The sequence below is a fragment of the Vicugna pacos genome, chromosome 15 (assembly GCF_048564905.1).
Source record: "Vicugna pacos chromosome 15, VicPac4, whole genome shotgun sequence".
NCBI classification, from domain to species: Eukaryota; Metazoa; Chordata; class Mammalia; order Artiodactyla; family Camelidae; genus Vicugna; species Vicugna pacos.
Window position 1 is genome coordinate 46,593,075 of NC_133001.1, and position 19,130 is coordinate 46,612,204.

Genomic DNA, 19,130 nt, shown 5'->3' on the forward strand with positions numbered 1-19,130 from the left:
TGAATGATTTTAACAAGACACCATAGAACCTCTGTTACAATCTGTTTCAGGGTAAATGTTCCTCAGAAACCTTTCATAGCAACAATCAGAAAACTACTCATAGGGTAGTCTTTTATAAGTAAGAGATATTTACAACAAATTCCAATGAATTAAGATTAGGAAGAATATATCTGTGACCAGAATGGAAAAATAAAAAGGCAATAATGAACAACAAAGTGAAAGCAAACTAACCAATCAACCAAATAAACAAATAAAGTATGTATGACTACAACAAAGCAGGATTCTAAGTAATCCACGGGTTAAAACAAAGACCGAAGTAAAAATTGTAAGATGTTTGTATTGTTTTTTAAACAATGTTTAACTTATTTAGATTTAATAGAGTGGTAATTAGAAGCAAACTTGTAGCCTTAAATGCATTTTGTGTATGGTGTGAATATTTGACAATGAATTAGCTAATTATACTTAAAAAACTAGAAGAATTCAATACAGTAAATTTTAAGAAAGGAAACGAAACAAGTTAAGAAATACTGAAACAGGGAGGAATTGATGTATAGATCAATTAGATAGAATTGAAGGGTCCAGAAATAAATCCATGTACATATCATCAATGGATTTTTTAACAAGGGTGTCATGATAATTAAATGGGGGAAAGAACTTTCCAACAAACAGTGCTAAGACAACAGGATATCCATATGCAAGAAACTGGGTTTGAACTCCTATTCTATACCATATACAAAGATTAACTTGGAAAGAGTCAAAGCAGGGAGGGTACAGCTCAGTAGTAGAGCACATGCTTGGCATGCATGAGGTCCTGGGTTCAATCCCTACTACCTCCAATATATAACTAACAAAATAATAACTAAAATAACTAATAACTAAAATAACAAAATAATAACTCAAAAATAACTAAACAAAAAAAATAATTATATCCCCCCAAAATAAAAGATACAAATGGAATGATGAAAAGAATTGAGAATCTACATGTAAATATAAAACAATATAACACTTAGAAGAAAACAGGTACAATTTTTGTAATCTTGAGTAGGCAAAGTTTCTTTGGATATAACACTAAAACCACAAGTATAATTTTAAAAATAGGTAAATTGAACTGTATCAAAAATTTAAAATTTTGTTCTTTAAAGGGCACAATCAAGAAAAAGACAACCAACAAAATGTGAAAAGTTTATTTATAAACCATATATCTGTTAAGAGATTATATCTAGAATATACAAAACTTCTTTCAGCTCAACAATTTTTTAAAAATGTCTCAATTAAAAAATAAACAAAGAATTTGAGTAGATATTTCTCCAGATAACATATACAAATGGTTAATAAGCACATGAAAAGATTCTCAACATTATTAATCAATAGGGAAATGCAAATCAAAACCACAATAAAATAACATTTCACACTCAGAAGGATGATTACGATCAAAGAGACAGGCCAATAACAAGTGTTGGCAAAGATATTGAGAAACTGGATTCTTTAAACATTGCTAATGGGAATGTAAAATGGTGTATTCCCTTTGGTAAATGGTTGGGCAATTCCTCAAAATGTTAAATATAGAGTTGCCATATGACCCAGCAAATTCATTCTCAAGAGTGTAGCCAAGAGAAAACGTTAAGTCCACACAAAAACTTGTACATGAATATTCACAGTAGCATTATAGCCAAAGTGTGGAAACAGTGCAAATATATATCCACTGAAGATAGAAAGATAAGATGTGACATATCCATACAATGGAATGTTGCCTCCCATAAAAAGCACTGATACACACTAAGACTTGGATGAGCCTTGAAATACTCTAAATGAAAGAAGCAAGTCACAAAAGACCACATATTATATGATTTTATTTATACAAATATCCAGAATAGACCAATTTATTAAGACCTAAAATAGATTAGTGGTTGCTTAGGTTTAGGAGGGAGAGGGAAAGGATGGCAAATGTCTAATGGTGGATATGAGTTTTTTTGAAATGAAGAAAATATTCTAAATTTAGATCATGGTGATGGTTGCACAACTCTGTCAAATTATCAAAAACCACTGAATTGTAGGCCACAACAGGGTGAATTTTATATATTAATTTCTCAATAAGGAAGTTTTTAAGTTAATGAAATAATATGTGAGCAAATACAATAGGGTTAATTTAGAAAACCAAATTCATTATTTGAAAAGATTAATTAAATGATGCATTTCTTCTAGCATACAGAAGTAATAAATTCTCCTTTCTTAAGTATCATAAAACTAACTTGTTTACATATAGTTTATATTTAAAAAGAGAGAAAAAATATAACCAGGATGTTATTTTAAGGCTTTACTGAACTGTAATTTTACAGCATAAAATTGACCCACTCACTTGAACAGTATAATTCAATGATTTTTATGAAATTTATAGTTTGAACAATATCAACACAATCCAGTTTTAGAAAATTTCCATCACTACCTCAAATCCCCATGAATCCTTTCTCAGACAAACCACACTCCCCTCCTCAGTCCCAGGATACCAGTGATCTGCCTTATGTGTATGTTAATGCACCTTTCCTGGATATTTCGTATAAATGGAATAACCCATTATATATAGTGTGTGTGTGTGTGTGTGTGTGTGTGTGTGTCTGTAAGTAACAGAGAAAGAATCTATTTTACTTAGCATAATGTTTTTGAGGTACACTTATACTGGAGTATCAGTATTTCAGATATTCCTTTTTATTGATGAATATTATGCCATGGTATTGGATGTGCCACATTTTCCTTATCTACTTTCCAGTTGATGGATATTTGGATTGTTTTAAATTTTGGCTACAATAATAAGGCAGCTATGAGTCTTCCAAGTTTTTATGTAGATATACATTTTCATTTCGATGTTAGATTCTTAGGAGTGAAATTGCTTGGTTTTATGAGTACCTATGTGTAACTCTGTAGGACACTGAAAAACTGTTGAACACAGTAGTGGTTGTAGTTTCTCTACATTCTCACCAACTCTTAGTATTATACATCTTTTTATTATAGCCAGTGGGTGGACTTCATTGTGATTTTAAATTACATTTTCACAATGACTAATGCTTGTAAGTGTCCTTTCCCACAATTATTAGCTATTTACATGTCTTATTTTGTGAATACCTATTCAAATGTTTTATCCAATTTTAATTGGATGTTTTGTCTTCTTATTATTGAGTTATAAGTATTCTTTATGTATTCTGGATATCAGTGTTTTATCAGATAGAAGATGTGTAACTATTTTCTCCCCGTGTAATATTTTTTAATGGCCTAATTTTAAGCACAATTTTGTTTATCTTTTAATGCAGTTCAATTTGTCATTTTTATTTTATGACTCATGCTTTTGGTATCTAAAATCTCTTTGCCTAACTCATGATCAAGAAAATGATCTCTTATGTTTTCTTTTTAAAACTTTATTTTTTTAGTTCTTGCATTTAGAAATATTATTTGCTTTGAGTGAATAGTTGTGTATGGTGTGAGGTAAGGGGTTTAAGTTTTTGTTTGTTTGTATGTTTGTTTAGTTTGTTTTTTATGATAGCCGATTGTCTCAGCACTGTTCATTGAAAAGATTATTCTTTCTTATTGAATTGTCTTGGCCTCTTTGCTAAAAATTGATTAACCATAAATTTAAGAGTTTATTTGTAGACTGTTAGTTTGGCTCCATTAACCTGTATGTCTGTCCTTTGCCAGTACCACACTACTTAATTACTGTGGCTTTACATTACAAGTAAAATGTCTTTCAACAATGTTCTTCTTTTTAAAGAATTTTTGGCTACTCTGGGTCTTTTGTATTTTTATATAATTTTTAAGATCAGCTTTTCAATTACCACAGAATCTTACTAAGATATATATTAGGACCTCACAAAATCTCTACATCAATTTGGACAAAATTGCTATTTAATATTAAATTCTACAATTCATGAAAATAAGAAGTCTCTCCATTTATTTAGATTTATGATGATTTCTCTCAGCAACTATTTTTAGTTTTTAGTATACAAAGCTTATACTTCCTTTATTAAATTTACTTCTAAGTACTTTATTTTTATGACATTGTTAATGGAATTGTTTTCTTGGTTTAGTTTTCAGATTGTAACTAGTGTAGCAATTATTTTGAAACATAAGTAAAACTAAGATTCCTAGTACAACAAATTTAATATAATTGTTCAAAGATAAATATATAATTAATTTTTATTTTATGAATTTATTTTGCTATTATGAGGTCTATATGCACATAGGCCTTCATCAGATAGAATTAGACCTATTGATTTGGAGGTACACTACAAATGAGTGTATTTATTCTGCTTTCTTTACTTTCATGTAAATTTGTTTGAATCCTGAATGTTTTTCTGTCTTGTGTCTATTCAAAATTATGAGAGTGTTTTGTAAAGAAAATTTGTATAGATAGTTTTGATTAAGTTTAAGCTATATAGCTTTCTTATTTTACATGGCTGTCACTACCATTAACTCTACCATTAACCCTACTAAGATAGAACGTCATATCCCTTTGATTACTAAATCCACTCAAGTAGGGAGAATTCTAACTGTCCTAAGCATTTCATGTCTTAACATGGAACTTACACTTTAGGACTATTACAGAAGTACAGTTCCTCCTTTTTTTTTTTATAAAAAACCTGCAAATTTAATAGCTAGAGAAGTTTTTGCAAATGGAACTACCAGATAAAATGTACTGCAGAAGAACTATTTTTAGAAGTCCCAGAAAATTCTCCAGCATACAATCAAATTATAGCTGATCTGGAAGTCAGTAGACTTACACTCTGTATAATTCAAAAAATAACTGAAGAATTATCTATGGTCTCAGAATCCCCACAAGCAAAAAATTCCAAGGCTTAGGCAGAATAATTGGAGCAGAGCCCGTAAGAGTCCAATTTAATACTTGCAAATTGTTATCTAAACTTGCCCAATATCTTAAAAGTAAAGCCAAGGAAAGTCTCCAGGTAGTAGTAACCAGAAAAAAAGCTGAGAAAGATGCTAGAAAAAAATACCTATGTAATTTTGTACCAGTTACTTGTAATATGCTAAGCTAATAAAAAACCTAATTTTCAAGCCTATAGATTTGTCATAGATATGCAAAGCAATGAATAAATAGTTATACCTTGCTTCTCAATAATGCCTAAACTAAACAATATACTTTGGATCAATCTGTAGCCAAATTCTTTACTCTAGTAACTAATATGTAGTAGATTTATGCTCAGCTTTCTTAAAGACCCCTATGACTAAGCATATCAAACAACTTACTTGTTTTCACTTGGAGAAAATCAGTTTACGTAGAAATAATGCTTCAATGATTTATAACATTCTATCTTATTTTCTTCCAAATCTCATACCAAACACTTAAATGCTCTTCTCCAAAATACTGATGACCACTTCTTATAGTCCATTGATCTGGACAATTTAGCACTAACTCTATCCATCTACTGACTGATAATGAGCATAGAGCTTCTCAGAAAGTTAAAAACATAAAACCCTCCAATGTCTTCAAACAACAGTTTATTATCTCAGTCTTTACCTATCATTGAATGGAGGATATTATCTAAAGATATATCCCATATTATTCAAAATTACTCAAGATGAGCCAACCATGTACTGTAAAAGTGAGAACCAAACATGTCTAAACCAGGAAAGGCATCTTTTTTTTTTAACTAAATAAGCATCTGAGAATCAATCCAATGCAACCCAGAAAGTAAAAGACCACCACTGATCCCAAAATACGTCTTCAACATCCACCTGTATTGACTGTCTATGATTATAAGCCTTATTTTTTGTAAGTGAATGAATAGTGAGGTGTTACTCTGGGCATATTTACTTAACAACACGGCACATTAAGGACCCATTTCCCATTAATGACCTATCTCTACATCTAGCTGCCAAGGTTTGTCCTTACTATACGTGTCTTGAAAATAGGGCTCTGTTTTGGCTATGCTATATATCCTTGTAAAATTAATAGCCTTCAATGATAAAGGAAAAGTCTTTAGTGCCTCAAAGCAAAAGAGTGACATAAATTATATAATTTAAAAAAAATTAGATGGCACACTCTTTTCAAATGTTGAACCAGTCCTGAATACCTAGAATAAATTCCACATGCTCATGGTGTGTAGTTCTCTTTATACATTTTTAATAAGACTTGTTAATATTTTGTTGAGAGTATTTGCTTGTATGCTCATGAGAGATATTGGTCTATAGTTTTCCTTTCTTGTAGTGTGTTTTTTTATCTACTTTTACTATTAGAGTATTGCTGGCCATAGGATAAATTTTAATGTTCTCTCTGTGACTATATTCCTGAAAAGATTGTGGAATATTGATATCATTTCTTCTTTAAATGCTTATAGAATTCACCAGTGAAACTATCTGAGCCTGGTGCTATAATGGAGAAGATTGTTATTTATATTTGATTCAATTTATTTAATAGGCGTATGCTTATTCGGATTACCTATATTTGCTTAATTTTGATACTTGACATCTTTCAAAGAAATGGCTTATTTCATCTAGGTTATTGAATTTGTAGACATAGACTTATTCAAAGTAATCCTTTCTAATCATTTTAAAGTCCATGGTATGAGTATTGATGTCCCCTCTTTTATTTCTGATATTGGTAATTTATGTCTTCTCTCTTTTTTTCTTGTTTAGCCTGGCTAGAGTTTTATCATTATATTATTTTAAAAAAAAGACAACTTTTGATTTTGTTGAAAGTCAATGTAATCTACAACATCAACAGGCTAAAGAAAAAAACACACATGATCATATCAATAGATGTGAGGGGGTTGGATGGCAAAATCTAACATCCTCTAACATCCATTCATGATAAAAACTGACAACTAGTTAAAAAAAGAGAAATGTTTAGGTATAAATCTAACAAAATATATACAGAATTATATGCTGCAATGCTCTGATGAAAGACATTAAACATGATTTCAATAATGGAGAGATACTCCATGTTCATGGATTTGAAGACCACATATTGTTAGAAGTCAGTTCTTCCCAACCTTATCTATAGATTTAATGCAATCACAATCAACATTCCATCAAGCTAATTCATAAGTACCAATTAACTGAACTTAAAGTGAATATGGAGTAAAAGACCCAGAATAGCCAATACAGCACTAAAAAGGGACAATAATGTTGCAGGACTCACACTACAGGATTTCAAGACTTACTATGAAGAAATAATAATCAAGAGAGTGTGATATTGGGGAAAAAATACATATATCAACAGAATAGTATAGAAAGCCTAAACAAATATAGTGACTGATCTTTGAAATAGGATCTAAAGAAATTCCATGAAGAAAGGATAGTCTTTTCAACAAATGGTGCTGGAATGATTAGATGTCCATATAAAAACAAAACAAAACAAAAAAAACACCTTCTTTCAGACTTCATACCTTTTCAAAAATTAACTTAAAATGGATCATAGATCTAATGTAAAGTGCAAAACGATAAAATTTGTAAAAAAAAATAGGAGAAAGGTACGTAAATTTGGATTAAACAATGATTTTAGATAACATCAAAAGCATAATTTATTTTAAAAATTGATAAGTTTGACTTCATTTAAATAAAAAAATAAACTTATGTTTTGCAAAATTGGTTACAGAATGAAAGGCAAACCATGAACTGGAAGAAAGTATTTCCACAACACATACCTGATAAAGGCGTTGTATCCAGACTACACAAAGAACCCTTAAAATAACAGACAGCTAGGTATAGACGGATAATTCTAGCTATATGCCTCTCTATATAGATCTGTATTTCTGTATCTATCCAGCTAGCTACCTAGATGGCCAGCTAGCTACCTATATCCCTACCATCTTCTAGTGCCAGAAAACAACACAATAATAGAAGTATATTAAAGGAACATAGAAGCCAACACAAAGAGCTCTCATGGTCAAACCTGCAAAATTTTGAGTACCTAAATAGAATAATATTGGTTGATAATCCAAAGTATAAAATAAATGTCCTCATGTCCATTCTGATAAAAATAAGTAATTGAGATAATAAAGAAATAGGGAGACGAGACAAATCACTTACACCAAACAATTCCAAATTATTTATGTTGCTAGCCTACCCTTAAGGAGATAGACTATACCCTCCCACTCTCCAAGGGTGGGCTCAGCATAGTGACTTCCTTCCAAAGAGTACAGTATGGAAGGGAGGGGCAAAGAGTAACTTAACTGCTGGAGAAACACTATCTCAGCCCAGTGGCCAAGTTAGCATCACTGAACTTCGGTAAGAGATACTGACAGCACGTGCTCCTGATGTAATGGGACGAGAATGGCACTTGACCTCTGTGATCTTTCTCCTCAGGTTGTATAAACCAAGTCTAATCATGAGTGAAACATCACAGAATTCCCAGTGGAAGGGCACACTACTGATCTGTTTGCCTCTAAACTGTCAGGGTCGCCAGAACAAGGAGAGTTTGAGAACTAGTCATAGTCATGAGGAACTTAAGGAGATGATAATTAAATGCAATATGGCATCTAGATGAGACTCTGGGAATCAAAAAGGACATTGGGTAAAAGCTGAGGAATAAATTATGAACGTTAGGTAATAATAATGTCAATATTCATTATTTTTTGGTAACAAATGTACTATTTGAATTTAAGATGTTACAACAGGGGAAATGATGCAGGATATATGGAAACTCTGTACTATTTTCACAGTTTTTCTGTAAATCTGAAAGTGTTCAAAATAAAAATTTCCCTTGTGAAAAATCAGCAGCTTTCTGCGTAACTCCAGTAGTCAAGTAGAAGGGGACATGTCATTTGTCAAGCATGGACAAAACATTATAAGAATTAGAAATAAGCATACCTTGAAAGGTTTGGGTCCTAAAGGAAGAAAAGTATGAAAAAAAACAGGAAAGGGGGTGATGACTAAACAGGTGAGTATCTCACTTTTTTTTGAACAAAAACAATGAACATTATAAATGTGTTTGTTGTTTGTTTGTTTTTTCCCTGGTTTTGTTGTTGCTGCTTCTTGACAGTTAAATTCTGAAGTTCCTCCAGGAGAATGAGCACTTGAGGAATTCTGGGTCAACATGATATATTTTACATACATTTTCAGTGTGTCAGCCAAAAGGGCCAAAGAGCCAGAGAGCGAAAGGGACGGCATAACAAGATGTTCACAAAATTCTGGAGCCACGTGCAGACTTGATGCTGAGGAGAGTTTTATAAATACTCCACATAACTGGTGCTCGGTTTGTCTGAAAGGGACGAGGCTGAGAAGTGAAAATAGTCTCTGGAAACCCCAGGGAGTTATTGACAAAGCACTGGTCAGTTTAGAGACAGAATCCCTGCATAAATTTAAGTTAGGAATATATGTTTGTTTCTAAATTGCATAAAATCGGTTCCCGTACTTTCTTCATATGAAAACAATATCATTTTATAAGAAATCAGATAGGATCCAAACGAGGTTATATAAATACTATAAACAGGAAATTTCAATAAAATTGATTTTTTTTTCCTTAGTATAAACCACAGGCACAGCCATCCCATCTTTCTAAGGCCCGTTTTTCAATGGTTAGATTCTGTTTTGTTTTTAGGTTAGAGTTTCTTCCTTTGATATCGTCTAGGTTTATATTTTAAAAGCTAAAATAGGTTTTCAAGATTGATTGGAGGGGGACAAAAAGTAAAATATAGCCTGAAACCAAACATTTAGACTTTTAAGTTATTCTTGTTTTCTTGATTTTTTTTTTCTCTTTAAAGGCGAATAGAATTGTCACTACAGAAGTGTGTTTTTTTTTTATTTGTCTATGGAATGAACCTTGGTAATTCCACAAAGGCTACAGAGAGCTTTTAAACAACAAGAGAATCACATGCCTCTAGGGACTTGTCAGCACTTAGTATTGCTTGTTTTCTGTTCCCTTTGTTTTCAATAAGAAACAAACTTTAGAATTTAAACAAGAAACGCAGTCCTCATTAAGTATGAGCTTGTGCGGGAAACGAAAGAAACTAGAGACTTCCATGCAAGGTGTTTTTTTTTTTTTTTCAATCTCTGAAACAATTTATTTGTGTTTGATGTTAGTAATAACAGAGGCATATTAGAAAGTTTTCAAGTCTTGATTATTCAATTATGTATTCAATGAGCATTTTGCTGAGTGAGGAAACTGACCATTTTTCATGACCCAACTCAAATATCTCTTCTCCAAATCCTTTTCTGACTTAAATTATTCACCCCTTTTTATTATGTGCCTCTGATATTTCCTACCTTTTTTATGTTGTATTTCTTTTTTCTTAATCGAAGTACAGTCAGTTACAATGTGTCAATTTCTGATGTACAGCACAATGTCCCAGTCATACATATACATACATATATTCATTTTCATATTCTTTTTCATTAAAGGGTATTACAAGATATTGAATATAGTTCCCTGTGCTATACAGAAGAAATTTGCTTTTTATCTATTTTTATATATAGAGGTTAATATTTGCAAATCTCAAATGTAACCAGTGGAGAACAATGCTGGGGTAATAAACCCCGGGATGGGACGATCTGGCTCTTGAGAATTGTGTATCCTTCAGGAAGCCTTTACAGAGGTGTTAGAAATGGAGATAAACATGGAAAATTGGAGCCATATTTATTTTTCCATACCTTGTTCATGGCTGTAAAAGACACACATGAAGTTAAACAGAAGACATGGTTTTTTGGAATCTTTTGCCAGTTCCCATCAGCAGAGAGTAAGTCCACATCAGTAAGGCTGCCTTCGTCTTATGAATACTCTATTTCACAGCCCATTACATTTTTGTAATGTGTTTATCATTTATAGCACACTTCCCCATATTTGAGTCTATCTCTTTGTTTTCAATGAAATAACCCTCTTTTTCTTTGCATTACTCAAATCTTGAATTTAAACCCTTCATCTATCTTTTTTTTAATTGAAGTATAGTCAGTTACAATGTGTCAACTTCTGGTGTACAGCAGAATGTCCCAGTCATGACTATATTTTTTAAGCTCCAATTTATACCTCAACCTCACCACCCATTCATCCAGTGAAACCGATATCAGAAATGTCTGTTAGCTTCTTTTCAAACTTTCTAGCCTGACTTCTCCAGAAAGTGTGAGAGCCCCAACAAGGCCCTGTCCATCTTAAAATGCCTCTCTTAGCTTATGAGTCACCAGTCTCTCCCCTCTCTCCGGCCACAACATTTCAATCATTTTCTGTTTGGAGCTCATTCTTCACCTTCAATTTGACCTTTTGTAAACTCTCATTCTTTTCCCTTCCTTTTCTATTTTCTTCTGGCTTAATGCATGCTACACTTAAACACCTATGTTCTGAATCTCTATCATGAAGCCAAAATCCTCCCTGTGTTTCAGAGTCTTATTTCCACAGCCCATGAACATCTGCTCTCAGATGTCCTGTAGACCCATCACATGCACCGCAGTCCAAACCAGCATCACCATCTTTTCTTACCAACCTGCTGTTTTGATACCTGAAGATGTAATTCCAGCATTCCGCTGGAAACCATGGAGTCATCCTCGTCCCTTCCTTATATGACATCTTCTCGTCTCATTGGCCACCAAGTCCTCTTAATTTTTACAATGTATGGATCTCTCCAATCCATTCTCCTTTTTCCCGTTCCTGCTGACTCCACTTTGATTTAAGTTCTCTTCTCTTAGAGTTTCCCCATTGATCTCCTCACTTCCTCTCAGGCAGTTTTTCTAAAATGAAAATATAGCATATATGATTCTGATTCTTAATCATATTTACCTCCTGGGCGATTACAGGGCAAAGTACGCTCTCTGTCTCATGAACACCTAACATTTACAGCCAGACCCATGGATCCCTTTAGTCTGGACTCCGCTGGACTGCAGACCTCACCCTCTGAATGTCCACAGATGGCCTAATGGTTTTTGAAGCTGCTGAGTGATGTATTTTAATCATTCTCCCCAGTCTGGGAAAATGACTCTTATTTCAAAGACCACTTTAAAATATCATTCAATTGGTGAAGTCTTGTACAAACATGCTCCTCTGCTCTGAGTATTCTCCCTCCCACAATTAATTTCATCATTCACTTCATGTGCTTTAAAAGCATTTCGTACAAGCCATTTTCCCCCAGCAATCCTCTCCCGTGGTACTGCTGTTGGAATTATATTTTCACACATCCTAGCTTCGTAACTAGCTCTGTGACCTTTCCCCTAGTAATTGGGAAAAAATATTGAGGTCAAAGACACTCACATGTTGTTCATCTTTGTATTCCCAGCATCTAGCAGCTTTCTGGCAACTTACAGGCACTCAAATACATCTGAAAACAAGTGGGCACACATCAACGTAGCAACTCCGCCGAGGAGACGAGGCGAATCACGCCCAGCCTTATCATTAGCGTCGAGACGGTGGAATTGTAGAAAACGTGCTATTTCACAACGGCCCAAAGGATATGACTCAGGCTTCAGTCAAGATCTTCCTGCCTCATTGCAAGTGGACACTTTTCTCAGAGCTTGGAAATGGGCTTTCCTTATTTTCCTCAATGTTTAAAAAATATTTTTGCATGCCTGCCAAGCCATCAGGTAAAAAGACCATCTCTTTCAGCACTTGAGAATTTGAAATAGAAATATCCAAGTTCAAAGGCTATGTTTTACCCGAGTTTGAAGAAAATGACATTAAGTGCTAGTATTATATAGTAAGGTGTTATACAGAGTATATTATATATTATGTTCTAGTTTCTTCCTTTGTTCTTTTAGTTTCGTATTTTCTGTTTACCTTCCCCCTTATTACCTAATTACCTCCTTATTATTGAGGAAATAACCATGACAAGTCAACAAGCAAGCAATGCTGCTCAGTGTAAAATGGGAAGTAGAATGATTGAAATTATAATAGTTACATTATTAAGTGCCTATCCTATACCAGACTCAGTTCTAAGAGCTTACATAATATTTTTTCCTATATAGCACTTTATATATGTGTGTGTAGATATGTATAAACTTATTTCATATTTAGAATAACTCTAGTGGGTAAGTACTATTATTATTTCCAGGTTACAAATGAGCAACTGAGTCACAGAAAGGGTAACAATATGCTCAAGGTCAAAGACCTAGAACCAGAGCTAGGATTCCAACCCAGTCAATCTGTTCCCCTATGCTTCTAACCACTATACTGCACTTCTCCCTTATTGGAAAAAAATGACTCAGGTTATTTAGTTAAATATTAAAGTTAGAACCCCTGGGTATCCATACACAGATATTAGATCACACAGGACATATCAAAGGTGAGGATATAAATAACCTGGAACTATTTAAAGGCATTTCCCATTTATACAAATCATTTAGAAGAAACTGTAATTATCCTAGAAATAACCACTTATTAATATAGACAAGTTAATCATAGTTGTTGACCCATGTGTTGCTTTTGAAAAGGACAGAAGGTTTAATTTATTAAAATTCACTGTGTAATGACCCAGAACCACATTCTAACAACAGGTGATTTAACCTGTATAAAAATAAACCCATTGGTATTAATGAATCAAGGAATCTCATGGTTTGGGTGGGAGGTGGGGCTCAGAACAAAGGATCTGTTAACAGTCATGCTTTATACACTGTGATTTTCTCAGTCCAATTTGATCTGCTATAAAGAATTTGTTGAAGGGCCAAATTCATCCTTTGTATGTTTTGTGAGTCTTATTAATTGCATGTTACTTTCTTTGTCTTGATAGGCAATTTTGTTTTGTTTTGTTTCTTACGTTCACTTCCTTCCCCTGACAAATTCATCCTATTAAGATGCTTCTGTATTTGCACAGTTTAAATACCACACTAAACTTCAATGTCCTTGATTTGGCTTTTCATATTTTGTCATCCTTACCAACTGCAGGCAGATAATTCTCTTTATGGATTAGCTATAGCTCCACAAATGAAAGCTCACTTCAACACATTAAGATCCCTCTGCCATTTTTCTCTCTGGTTTTCTTGTTGCCCTAAAATCTCATGTACACCTGAAAATTGCTTCTTCCTGCTTTTCCATGGCCTTGGTGAAATATAAAGTGACCTTGGTAATGTTCTTCAGGGTCCTCCCCAGAGCTGTCTTTCCATTCTATGATGTGCTAGATGATTATATCCAGTCTCATGTTCCAACACATATAAATATACCTATAGTTTATAATGATAGATGTTTAGACTCACCCTTTCTGAAAAAAAAAAAAGTGTAATTTCATCTTCAGTTACCCAATGGATACTCCTCCCCTTGGAAAACTCACGCTTCCATGGGAAAGAAACCAAGAAAGAAAAAACTGTAGTTGAAGGTGATAGGAAAGCACAGAAGAGGGGGACACAACACAGTCTGGCATGTTAGACAGAGTCCAGGAGGCTGATGTATTGAGGACAAGTAATAGGAGCCAGCCGAAGAGAAAGGAAGACAAATGGTGCAAAACCACTAAAGGCGGCAGAGTGCACCTGCGTGAAGCTTAGTCTGACAGCAGCAGAGTGTGTGAGAGGATAATGCAGAGAAATGTAGCTGAAGAGGTAAGTTGGGTCAGATCATAAAAGGCTTACCCTTGGAATGCTGTTGGATAAGTGCTTTAGAAATATGACTCTTAGGGTGACATGGAGATTAGATTTTGCATTAGTGAGACAAGAGTCAAGAAGACCAGCCATGAGTTTATTGCAGTCATTCTCATGATGGATTAGGATTGAATTAGAATAGTTACCTATTAGGTTGAAGATAAGTAAATGGATTCGAGAAATCATTTAAAAAGTAAAACTAACGTAACTTTGCAACTGGATGCCAGTTATATGGAAAAGGAGAGCTCAGGGATGACATAAAGGTATATGCCTTGAGTAACCAAGTCGGTCCACCAGTGTGAACAGAGGCTGGAGATGGAAGTTAGTATTCTATGAGAAATATGCTAAATAAGGGTTTTCAATGCATCATCCAAGTGGAGACTCCCAAATGATATTTACTCATTGAGTATGATAGGAAAGCACAGAACTCAGAATAAATATATCAGTTCAAGATGGTTTTGGATTTGCGGAAGGGTGGCATAAAGAGCGTACATAAGATTATTGGTTGATCCTGAATAGGTGCCCTTTGAGACTGGAAGGAAAAGGGCAAAGACGTAAAGGCTATAAATATATTTGTTGTTAATGGGTACACAAGAAATTGGTATAGGTAATATCTGCTCCCATAAATTTCTTTAGGAACTTACAATGCCTACTGGATGTAAAATGGATGGGATGGGATAGCAGCTCAAAGAGTTAAATGTTGGAATTGTACTGAGACAATGGAAAACAAAATTGATTAAAAGGAAGTTAGAGAGTTGCTAAGTAGTACAGAGGACTAGACTGAGTGTGGAAAGTAGGAATTCGTTGTGGTGCTTTAGGGTGATAGATAATGTTGGGCCCAGGTTGTGCCCATGGCCCTGAAGTAGAGATGGATTTTACCAGCATCAGCACAACTATAACATAAACCAAAACAGTTTGCTGATAACTTTGCAGTATGTGCTATCATGTAAGTTTCTAACACAATCTCATAAACTAATATTCCTATTATTTCCATTTTAGAGATGAGAAGTATTATGTTCAGAGAGAATAATGTGCTCAGGGAAACCCAGAAAGATCAATGGTGAAACCACATTATATGTGGACAAATAATCAGTTTCTGAAATTGGTAAGCTTACTTGCCACATAAAGTGACTTTCCTTCTGTGGGCAGTACACACCACCAATCTATAGTTAGAGTCGGTACCTAATCAGAGACAGTGACACACACCTTGAAGCACTGGCAGGGCAGAGTTGGATGTGATAATCTCTGAAACACCCTGTAAATTTGAAATTCTGAGTAGCCCTCCTTTAAATACCAATGAAAATGGGTTTTTTTGAAAATTTCACTTCATGATGTAAATTTCCAGAGGTGTCTGAAATTTTAAGTAACTTAATTGCCTTCTTCTCTTACTGCTAAGATGAAATATGAGTTTGTTTAGTGTGGTTGTGTGTGTGTGTGCACAGAGCCAGAGACTTGACTTTTGCTCTTTATTGCATTTCTTAAACTAGCTACACTTGGCAATTCATTTACATCAATAATTGAAAAGCCATCAGTCTCCTCTTGTCTTAAACTCCTTGCTATCCACACTAATGATATGCATGATTGGCTATTGCCATAAAAATGCACCATAAATTTTTCAAAGATAATTCAACTACAGAGAATGAATCAATATGAACTCCCGTGATAACATATGAGAGACGATCTCTCCACTGCCACTTCAAACCATTTAGTGCCTCTCTTGATGAGAAGCTATTATTGCTTCCATTTGCAGTTTTTAGGCAGTGGTTTAGTACTTTCCTCTTTCAAGACTTGGCTAAGGGACTGTGTTCTCAGCCACCCCGTGCTGTAGGTGGCCCGCACCTGCCGATGCTGCTTTTGTCCTGTGCTTTCTGGCTTCTGCCGTTTTTAGACGTCCTGTAAGAGGAGACGAGCTATTGTGTCTGATGTGCATGATGAAATCGGTCATGAAAGACTGTGTTCTTTCATTCGTCCATTCTTCTGTTTGTTCCTTCCTTCCTTCATTGATTTGACAGACTGTTGTTTGTCCTTAAGTTGATAGTGGTCTCATATGTGAGCTGTCACCCATTAGAAAGCACAGATCATACTAGGAATCTGAAAGAAAACCAACTCTGAGGCCAGGCAGGACAGCAATGTTGCTGTCTGTTGCTTGCAGACTGAGCTTTACATTTCAACATTTTCAGTAAGGAGGCGTGTATGACCCCCACTTAATCCCCTTTTCTACACAGGTGTTTCCATAGAACAACACTGGATGTACTACAGCAAAGGGTGATCTAAATCAAACCTTTGTCTCTATGGAGATGTGGATACCCTGATACTAATGGCACCCAGGGATTGGATGGGACTGTGGTTCTGATTGGACAGCAAAGATATCCAGGTTCCTCTCCATTTTGCCTCATAGGATGACTTCCTCTAGAAATGCATGTCTGTAGCACACACATGTGTGAGCGCACTTACACACACACTCACACACACACTCACAAACACACACTTCGGAACTCACTATTTTGAGGTATGTGATTCACTCTCTGGAGCTGTCCTACGTGTAATTGCTCAGAACTGGATCCAAAAATTGTTCGCTGGAGTGGGATAAATAACTTTTCTTAAACCTCAGAGTGATTTTTTTTTTTAATGTCTGGAGCTTGATCTTAGTTTATCCTGTTTTTGTTACCTAACAGTTATCATTGATTTTAAAAAGGCTCTGATTACAATTTTAAATGTTTTTCCTCTGTTCCTAATCACTATTTGTATTCCTCTTCCACATCAATAGATTTCCGCTCTAAAAGTACATGAATATGTTCATAAATATACATACAGGATAGTGTTGTTTGCCATGTATAACTTTGACTTTTCATTCATGTTGTTGTACTTTAATCTCATTTTCTTACTTTATTTTTTAAAGTGTATTTTAGAACGTATTTATATTGTAGTATATTATACCTAGTCCATTGCTTCTATAATGTATTTCATTGGATCCATAATGTATTACTAATCTATCCTCCTACTGAGCATCCCTCAGCTTTCTGCTTACAAGAACACACACCTACAAACACCCCATGGCAATCAACTACCGTGTACAAACCCCCTTACAGAACTTCCCTGAGCTATGCACTCAGGAATGGGCATGATTAATCATAAGCCAAATGCCTAGTTACTTACATGAAGTACCTGCTGAACAGTTTCCAGAATGGCTGAGGACACTGACATGATCAATGATCCAGAGTTCTTGACTCACCACATCTTCACCAACAGCTGGCATCCTGCACCTTTCCAATCACGGCCATTCGTGTGAGTGTTGCCTGGGATCTCATTATCCCTGAATTTGCATTTTTCTCATTTCAACTTAGTTTGAATGATGCATTAGAGGAAATGTTTAGGTATTTTATCTTATTTCCCTGTGGTTTGCGTTTGTCCATTTATTCTGTTGGATTTCAAGCCGATTTTTCCAGCAAGAAGTGTAGGGGAGGCAGACCAGAGCAGTGGTTAAAGGCAGAGACTCTGGAGTCAGACCAAGGTTCAATTCCTGGGCTCATGGTTTACGAGCTACATGATTTTACCAAGTTGTTTACGTTTCTACCTCTTCTGTATAAAGTGGTCATAGTCTTAGTGAATGTTCAACATAGTCATCCGTTTACTATCACTATTGTATGGGCCCACAACAATCATTTGAAACATTAACTGATAGGATTTTTGTTTAAAAAAAGCCCTGTATTCACCCTCTGCCTCGCCACCTTAAGGGAACATTTTACCAGAAGAATCAAAGTAAGGTAAGAGGTGACAGATGACCATTTTCATTGTGATTGTGACTTTCTTTACCTTTTTTGATAAAGTAATATTGTAATGAGGTCTGGTTTATATACGATCAAATGCACAGAACTGAAGTGCTCATTTCCTTTTTTGTTTTTTTTAAATTTTACGCATGCATGCAACTACCACTCAAAGCATTTCAAATATTTTCATCAAATCAGATAGTTTACGTTGCCCTCTGGTCAACCATCTTCACAGCCACACCCTTGGGACAATTTTTATTTTGATCACCACATAGCAGTCCTGCCTGTATGGGGGCTTTATGTACATCAGGTGCTGTTGGATTCCTTGGCTCCACACAATGGTTTCTAATTTACTCATGTTGTTGTAATCATGTCATGTCGTTGCTCTGTTCCTTCTCATCACTGACCAGCAGGCTATGGAATGAATGTATCACAACTGGTTTATATTCTATCCCGTTGATAAGCATTGGGTTTTGTCCAGTTTGGGGCCATTATGAATAAGGCTGCTAAGGAAGATTCTTTATCAGAAATGTGTTGGGCAGTGTGTGCATATGCTTTAGTATCTTGGGAGGAAATTCAAACTAGGGCACAGAGTTATGTAGTATGTTTAACTTAAAAAAAAAAAACTGCTAAATAGTTCTCCAAATGGTTGAAGCATTTTATACTCCTAGCAACAAGGTTCTAGAGGTCCAGCTGCTCCATGTATTTGTCAACATTTGGTATTGCCCATCTTTTTTTATTTTATCCATCCTACTGGGTATGAAAAGGTATCTTACTGTGGTTGTAATTTCATTCCCTGATGATGAATTTCCTATCCATGTGTTTGTTGGCCATTTGTATGTCTTCATTTGTGGAGTAACTATTCAAATCTCT

General features: G+C 34.7%; 1 pseudogene; it reads right to left on the reverse strand.

Moving 5' to 3' along the window:
• LOC102524892 (E3 ubiquitin-protein ligase Mdm2-like) overlaps positions 1-17,746 on the reverse strand; it is a 73,850-nt pseudogene extending 56,104 nt beyond the window's left edge.
• Positions 17,747-19,130: the final 1,384 nt, after the last annotated feature.